Source organism: Myotis davidii, unplaced genomic scaffold (genome assembly GCF_000327345.1).
Source record: "Myotis davidii unplaced genomic scaffold, ASM32734v1 scaffold1016, whole genome shotgun sequence".
NCBI classification, from domain to species: Eukaryota; Metazoa; Chordata; class Mammalia; order Chiroptera; family Vespertilionidae; genus Myotis; species Myotis davidii.
Window position 1 is genome coordinate 189933 of NW_006287680.1, and position 7931 is coordinate 197863.

The window sequence follows — 7931 nt, forward strand, 5'->3', positions numbered from 1 at the left end:
CTTGTCATGGAATTTTCTTTGCAAGAAGATTTTCAATTACAATTTCTGTCATATACAAATGACTATCCATATTATTTCTTTGTTCTTTAAATGTATTTGTGTATTTAAAAGAATGTGGCTATTGCATTGTTCTAAATTAATTGGCATAAATGTGTTCATGATATTTTCTTAATATTACACAAATGCCTGTAGGTTCTGATATTTCCACTTTAACTTCTTATATTGGTAATTTGTGTCTTTGCTCTTGATCAATCTATCTAGAGATTAACTAATCTTATTAACTAATTTTATTTGGATGAAAATGCTTTTAATAGGATACATGAGAATATGTACATATTATATAAATACACAATAACATAGTATATGTATATCTTTATATTATGTGTAGAGAGAGATTATTTTCTTCATCAATAATATGTATAAAAATAGTACTTATATCATTATTATGAGGATTAAAATATAACATAAAAATAATTCATAAAAATAATACTTATATCATTAATATGAGGTTTAAAAGTAAGATAACATCCAAAATAATTCAACATCGTCTGCTAACCTAGCAATAAATGTAATCATGATAAATATTATAAATTGCTACTATATTTATTTTAAAATTCAGTTAATTTCTCAAGCTATTCTTTTCCTTTATTATATTAAAATTTTAAGATCATTTATAATATTGATTTTATGGGACCTATATATGGAATCAAATCTACCAATGCTATTATTATCGTTGCATGGAGATTTTTCAAGGAAGCAAAACAAGGATAGTAAAAAATGTAGAATCCAATATATTTTAAACTTAGAGCAAATATAAACTAATGTAAGGTGAATTTTGTGTCTGGGAACAACTAATAAAAGAAAATCAGGATAGATTAGGTAAATGCAAGGACAGAAGGAATATATTAGATTGCTCCAGCTGAGCCTAAATAAATAATTATGTAGATATCAACTTTATAGTAGTTCAAGGAAAGAGACCAGGCATTTAGAAATCACTAAAGCCATAATCCAAGGGATGCACAAATTCATAAAGTTGTCTCTCCGTACGTGTCTTTCAAAGTTTTCAGCATGGAGCTCTCTGAATTTCTCTCATTCATAATGCACGATGGTGCAGATGTTTCTACTGCAGGCCCTACAAGTACTGAGTACAGCTTTGGAAAATAGAGCTATCATAAAAGATCTTCAAAGTTTGAGAGTAATGTTTTGCATATTGTCTAATCTCAAGTGCTTCATAGCAGTCTAATTGCCTGAATATTCTCAGCAAGAATATTCAAGCTTCTACAATAGTCACTTCATTACTATCTATAAAATTTTCAATTTTCTAAAGATGTTCTCACTCTGTTTATTTTTTCTTTTATCTAAACCAAGGCTACTTAAGAAGAAACATGAACTATAATTATATGGTATATTACATAAACTCATGTAAATGATTCAGGATTATCTTCTACTTTCTATTCATAATAAATGGCTATCAGAAAGAAGAAATTAATCATTTTTTTTCAAATCATTGAGAATATCTTTTATTACTTTCTTTTCATTGGTAAATTCTATTTTCTTTTAATCCTCACCCCAGGATATTTTTTCTATTGATTTCCAGAAAGAGTGGAAGGGAGGAAGAGAGACACACACATCAATTGGTTGCCTCCTGCAACTGGGGCCAGAGAACCTACAACCCAGGTACATGCCCTTGACTTGGGATCTAGGGAATCTCTGAGAAAAATTGGCTAGGAATCACTGATAAATTACTGATACTAAGAAAGAAATGCAATAAGATTGGTCATTTAGTATTTCACTGTTATCCCATCTGAGTAGTGATATATTTTAAGTTATATCACCAAGAGCTAGCTATGATTACTTCATTGCACTCTGATTGCCTGTTTGAACTGCCAGTAATTTGCCCTATTAGTAAACTGTGTGCTTTTGCAGAGATCCCTAATTTTCAGATGCAAAAGTGCTTGGTAGTCTCTATATGGGAAGTACTTCTTAACTAAACATGCATATGAGACACTGACAAAGAACAGAAAATTATTTGTGTGTATCTCTAGCAGAAATCAAAAAACAACTTAACCAAGAACTTTCAGAAAATTCATAAAAAATAGTTTTTATTTCAGCAAACGGTTTATATATATGTTTGCTTGGAATATAATTTTTTCTATAGGGTAGATAGGCATATCCTTTTAAAGAAACAAAAGTCATTTCAAAATATATTAATAATTCATGTTTTACAAATAGCTAGATTTGCTTTTAAAATTAGAGAAATAATAGATTGAACTAATATTTAATGTTGTTAAAGAAGAAAAGCTAATTGCATATTAAAATGAAAGATTGCAGAAATAAAATTTATTGCAATAATGTAAAACCCAAACAAAATAGTACCTACCCATTAGAGAAAAAATAAAATTAAAAGTGTAACAATTTCTAAAGCACCACCAATATAACTCGAGGATCCAACCGTGAAACTAAGGAAAAACATATCCAAGTAGCTGATAAATAAGTAAAATCTTTTTGGGATGTGATTTTGGAAGAAGAAATACTATCAATGAGCAAAGTCTTTGGGGTTTTGAGGATTATCTAATACAGCTGTATGAAAAGTAAATATTGAACTATTTGTGTTGTGTTGTTTCGGTGCTTGTGTGCATGTAATCATTTTAATATTTCATTTGCAAAATGCGGGGCTCAGGGGGGATAAATGAGAGATAACTAAAATAGCCTTTTGCCACCCTTCAATAGCCTGGGGGAGTTTCTTAGAGACCAGCTGGCCCATCTCTTCTGAGCAATTTCATGAAGAATGAAGCTATGGCATACAGAGTGCCACTCATGTTTAAAGGCAGGTACTCGGGGTGAGTGGTAAGAGAATAAGAAATTCCAGAGGGGTCCTGTTTGAAATTTTTGAATGATATTGCACAAACTTGTACTCAGATGCTATCTTGGTTAGCACCTGGGAAAGTGCAGTTGCATAGAATAAAACAGGCAGACAAAGAATCTGTGTCCTAGAACTATGAACCTTCCTCCTTATTAGCAGGACAGACAGAGGGGTCTGCTCTTGCTGCCATGGCAGATGGGATGGCCAATACAGGGCTTCCATCTTTGAGGTGATTGAGAAGCTATGCAGGTTACAGGAGTAGGATCTTGTGTGTAAGGACGAAGGATGATTTCACCCTCTCAGACTAGATCAGAAGAGCTGGTAACCAACTGGAAGCCCCCAGTGTCAGTTTAGGTGATGTTTCTAGGTCAGGAAATTTTCCAAGGTGGTGAGGCTGGCGATGCTGCCTTTTGTTTTGCCTACCTCTTCCATCTGCTTAAATTAGTTCTGGGAAGAAAGTACTGGGGAAGAGAAAGGTCAGAGGTGGGCAAACCAGGGTGATTAATTTTCTTTGCTGGGGTGTGGTAGATGAAGTGCTAGCAAGAGGTGAGAGGGCAGGTGATAAATTAGACATCTCAGAGCTTACCTCTTTCCCTTCCCTTCGTAGTTATACTAGAAAGTCTGTTCAGAAGGCTTTCTTCTGCAAAATATCACTCCTATTTTGGTGTTCCATCATGAGCCAAGTGTGATAAATACATAGAATTTATGCTCCTACTCCATCTCTTTATATGCAGCCAACACCATGCTCCTGATAGGGCTTCTGAGCAACCATGGCCACTGGTTGGTCCACAGCACATATTGTTGAAACCCAATGTCCATTAATGTGCTAACCAGTACACCTTCTATTTGTCTTCTTTTAATAGTGATTACATGCTTTCATTGACCATTAAGATCATCTAGGGAGTTTTTTAAAATGCAGAGCCTAGGACTGACCTTAGAAATTCTGATTGAATTGATCTGGAAGCGGGTTTCTAACTGTCAGATACTAGTAAGATCTCCCCTGATGCAGCTGTCCAGAGGAAGGAGTGTATATGCAGAACATTTATAATATCATAGTGAAAAGAAGCCTATAAGGTTCTTTTATAAGCTTCATGAGAAGAGTTGAGGTAAAGGAATGTTGAAAGAAAACTATAGGTTAGAAAAAGAGGACGTGGTTAATTTGTGGGTATTAATTCAGAGTTGCTCAAAAGGACCTGCTGTTCTTGACCTCTTCCAGATCACAAGAAGCATTATGAGTCAGTTATCTAACTTGAAAGTCTAACTGTTCTCTTTGCAAGCTATGTCCCTTGTCTTTAGATCTGGGTGGGAATACACAGGAATCATTTTTTAGCCACCACACCCCATTTTTATGGTTTGAATTCTTTCTAACATCATGGATACAGAAACTTTAAGAGCTGAAGTCTAAGGTAGCAAGTCAGTCCTCAAGAAATACTTTCAACAATAAAGATAAATAAATAAAGAGAATTATTGTCTGTTGGTATTTTTATCATTTAACAAAATTAAGCTGCAAAATAAACCAAAGCAAAAAGCTTCTGAGTCCCTTCAAGTATATTAACACTTAAGTGTGACCTTTTTTAAGGCATCCATGATGTGTTTCAGAATGATACTTTCTGCTCCATAATTAATTGACAGTACTGTACTTCGTATTGAGATATAAAAGTTAAAAAAAAGAACTTTTTAAAATGTAGATGTAGCAGGTTTAGGGATCTCTTTAAGTTCTTTAAGCTAATGTGTCATGAGATATTATTTATATATTCTCTCACACACATTTCTATATGCACAAAAAGGGTTCCATTATGAGTAAATATGACCAAAGTGACTGGCAATTTTGTCCTAACTTTTGCTACTCAAAAGTTGGTTTACAATGAACAATAATGGAAGTAGTATAGAATCTCAAAGCCCAGCAGGTGATTTATATGCATTGAGACTTTGAGAATCACTCTTCGAGATCCAAAATGTGCGTCCTGGTCTGGTGTGTCTCTTTATCAGTGGACAGAAATATCTCTCTACATAAAAGCCTTAGAAACCAAACGACCAAACAACTGGAACAACCAGTCGACCAGCCACTATGATGCACACTAACAGAGGGAAGAAAAGGGGGGGAGTGGGAAGAGGTAGAAGAGGGTAAACGGGGATGAATGGTGATGGAAATAAATTGGACTTGAGATGGTAAAAACAATACATTATACAGATGATATATTATAGAATTGTATCCCTGAGACCTACATAATTTTATTAACCAATGTCACCTCAATCAATTCAATAAAAATAAATAAAAGTTTTGAAAACTTGCATCCTGCCTCCCTAAGGAGTTGAACTACACTTTATGGATCCACCATTCTATAGATGTCTAATAAATCAGACACACACACACTAGAGGCCCGGTGCATGAATTCATACACCGGTGGGGTCCCTCAGCCTGGCTTTCAGGGTTCGGGCTAAAACCGGCTTGGTGCACAGATCATCCAGGGTGTGTCCAGCCCATCTCACCCAGTCTAGATTGGCCAGACCCCAGCAGCAAGCTAACCTACCGGTCAGAGTGTCTGCCCCCTGGTAGTCAGTGTGCATCATAGTAACTGGTTGAACGGTTGAACAAATGGTTGGACCCTTATCGTATTAGGCTTTTATTATATAGGATGGATCAATTTCAGAGAATAAAGGAGAGAGAGAGGGAGAAAGAAACATCAGTGATGAGATATACTCATTGATTGGCTACCTCCTGCATGCACCACACTAGGGATCAAACCCACAACCTGGGCTTGTGCCCTGACTGGGAATCGAAGTGTGAGATTTTGGTTCATAGGTTGATGCTCAACCTACTGAGCCATCCTGGCTGGGCTAAATCAGTTTTAAGGAGGAGCTAGTATGAGAATGTAAGGCTATGGGAGAACAGCGGGAAGGGTTCTTACTGAAGTGCTCATGATTCTGAACCCATGGGGCTTTGTCCTACCCAGTTCCAAATCAGCCTGCCTAGCAACTAACAAACAGAAGTTTTGTGACAATAAAAGAGATATGTCCTGTCACATACTCATAAACCCCTATAGTTCATGTGCACATGCTCAAACAAACACGTTTTCCCAAATGACAAAAGCAGATAAAGGCCAAGTAGCAACCAGTTTGTTTCCTCCTGCACTATTAGAGAGCTAGCATTTTTAAAAGCATTATAGATTCAGCATATGTGTATGCATTTATGCATGGGTATTAAATGTTTGGCAGCTCATCAAGTGTTCTAAATCTAATGTACTGATTTAAAGAATTTCTATTTTTTTTAACTCAAAAAGAATGATTGTAAAAATAACCCAATTTGCCTTAACTGGTTTGGCTCAGTGGATAGAGCATCAGCCTGCAGACTCAAAGGTCCCAGGTTCGATTCCGGTCAAGGGCATGTACCTTGGTTGCAGGTACATCCCCAGTAGGGAGTGTGCAGGAGGCAGCTAATCGATGTTTTTCTCTAATCTAATGTTTTTAACTCTCTATCCCTCTCCCTTCCTCTCTGTAAAAAATCAATCAATCAATCAATCAATCAATCAATCAATAAATAACCCAGTAGTCCTTATGTTGATCGCCTGGTTGCTGTTTATTATTGGGGATAATTGGAACACAGTCTAATTAGTTTTATTAAGCTTTCCAGGGGTTATTCTGAGGTTCTTTCACTTTGCAGCCTTCACACCTTAACCAAGGTGGGCATGCTTATCCAAGGGAAGCAAGAAGGGAAGCTGGCCCAAGTCATCACCTTAGTAAGTAGTTAGTAACTCATTTCTCCTACTTGTAGTTATATGCCTGCCCCTCATTCCACTATGCAAAGTATTTTCAAGGACTTGTACTCTTGTTGATAATTTCCCTTTAATTTCTTCCTTTTAATACTTCTCATTACAATTTAATTATAATCAATTCTTTGTGAAAATAAAAATTTCCACATGGCTCCTGTCCCATCTCCTCCTTTATCTCCCTAATCAATCTTTACAAAGAGATCTTATGCATAAAGTTATATAAATGTACATCTATGTACTATTCATGTGTTTGTGAAAGATGCTCCCTTTGTGAAAGATAAAAAGAAAAAGCTGAAATTACATATAATCTATTTTCATTTCATTCTCTCTAAATATATTCTGATTACTCTCTCTATTATATAACTAGTAGCCTGGTGCATGAAATTCGTGCACATTAAAAGGGAATTAATTAGCAGAAATCAGCGGTTCTCAACCCCTCTGGTGGTCGAATGACCCTTTCACAGGGATCGCCTAAGACTATCCTGCATATCAGATATTTACATTATGATTCATAACAGTAGCAACATTACAGTTATGAAGTAGCAACGAAAATAATTTCATGGTTGGGTAACAAAATGAGGAACTGTATTTAAAGGGCCAGAAGGTTGAGAACCACTAGTCTAGAGTTTGTCCTTGTGATTTATTAATAATCATCGCAAAGGCTGGCATCACCAGAAACTGTTGTCAAATAGATTTAAATAAGAGGACAGTGTCAGACGGGGACAAATCAATTCTTAGAATCAGAACAACCTCTCCCTCTGCAGATCCTTTTAATACTTCAGCTTCGATAATGTTAGGCCGTAATCTTTTGATAATAAATCTGGTACCATTACAAAGACCCCATTTACTATTATTTCTCAATAGCAAGATGATTGCCCCACTTTCGATTTTATTTTATTTTATTTTAATATTTTTATTGATTTCAGAGAGGAAGGGAGACGGAGAGAGAGATGGAAACATCAGTGATGAAAGAGAATCATTGATTGGCTGCCTCCTGCACGCCCCCCACTGGGGATCGAGCTGGCAACCCAATGCATATGCCCTTGACTGGAATCGAACCCAGGACACTTCAGTCTGTAGGCCAGCACTCTAGCCACTGAGCCAAGCTAGCTAGGGCACACCACTTTCAATTTTAATTTATGACACAGCATTCCCGAAAAAGTAATACTATTAAGAAATTCGATGGGAAATTTTTCCTTTTCAGCATCATCTGTGGAATCAATGGATCATCACTCAAATATGTGTGAAAATCTCCATCGAGTATATCCAAAATTCATTTCATTTTTGAACATGCTCCT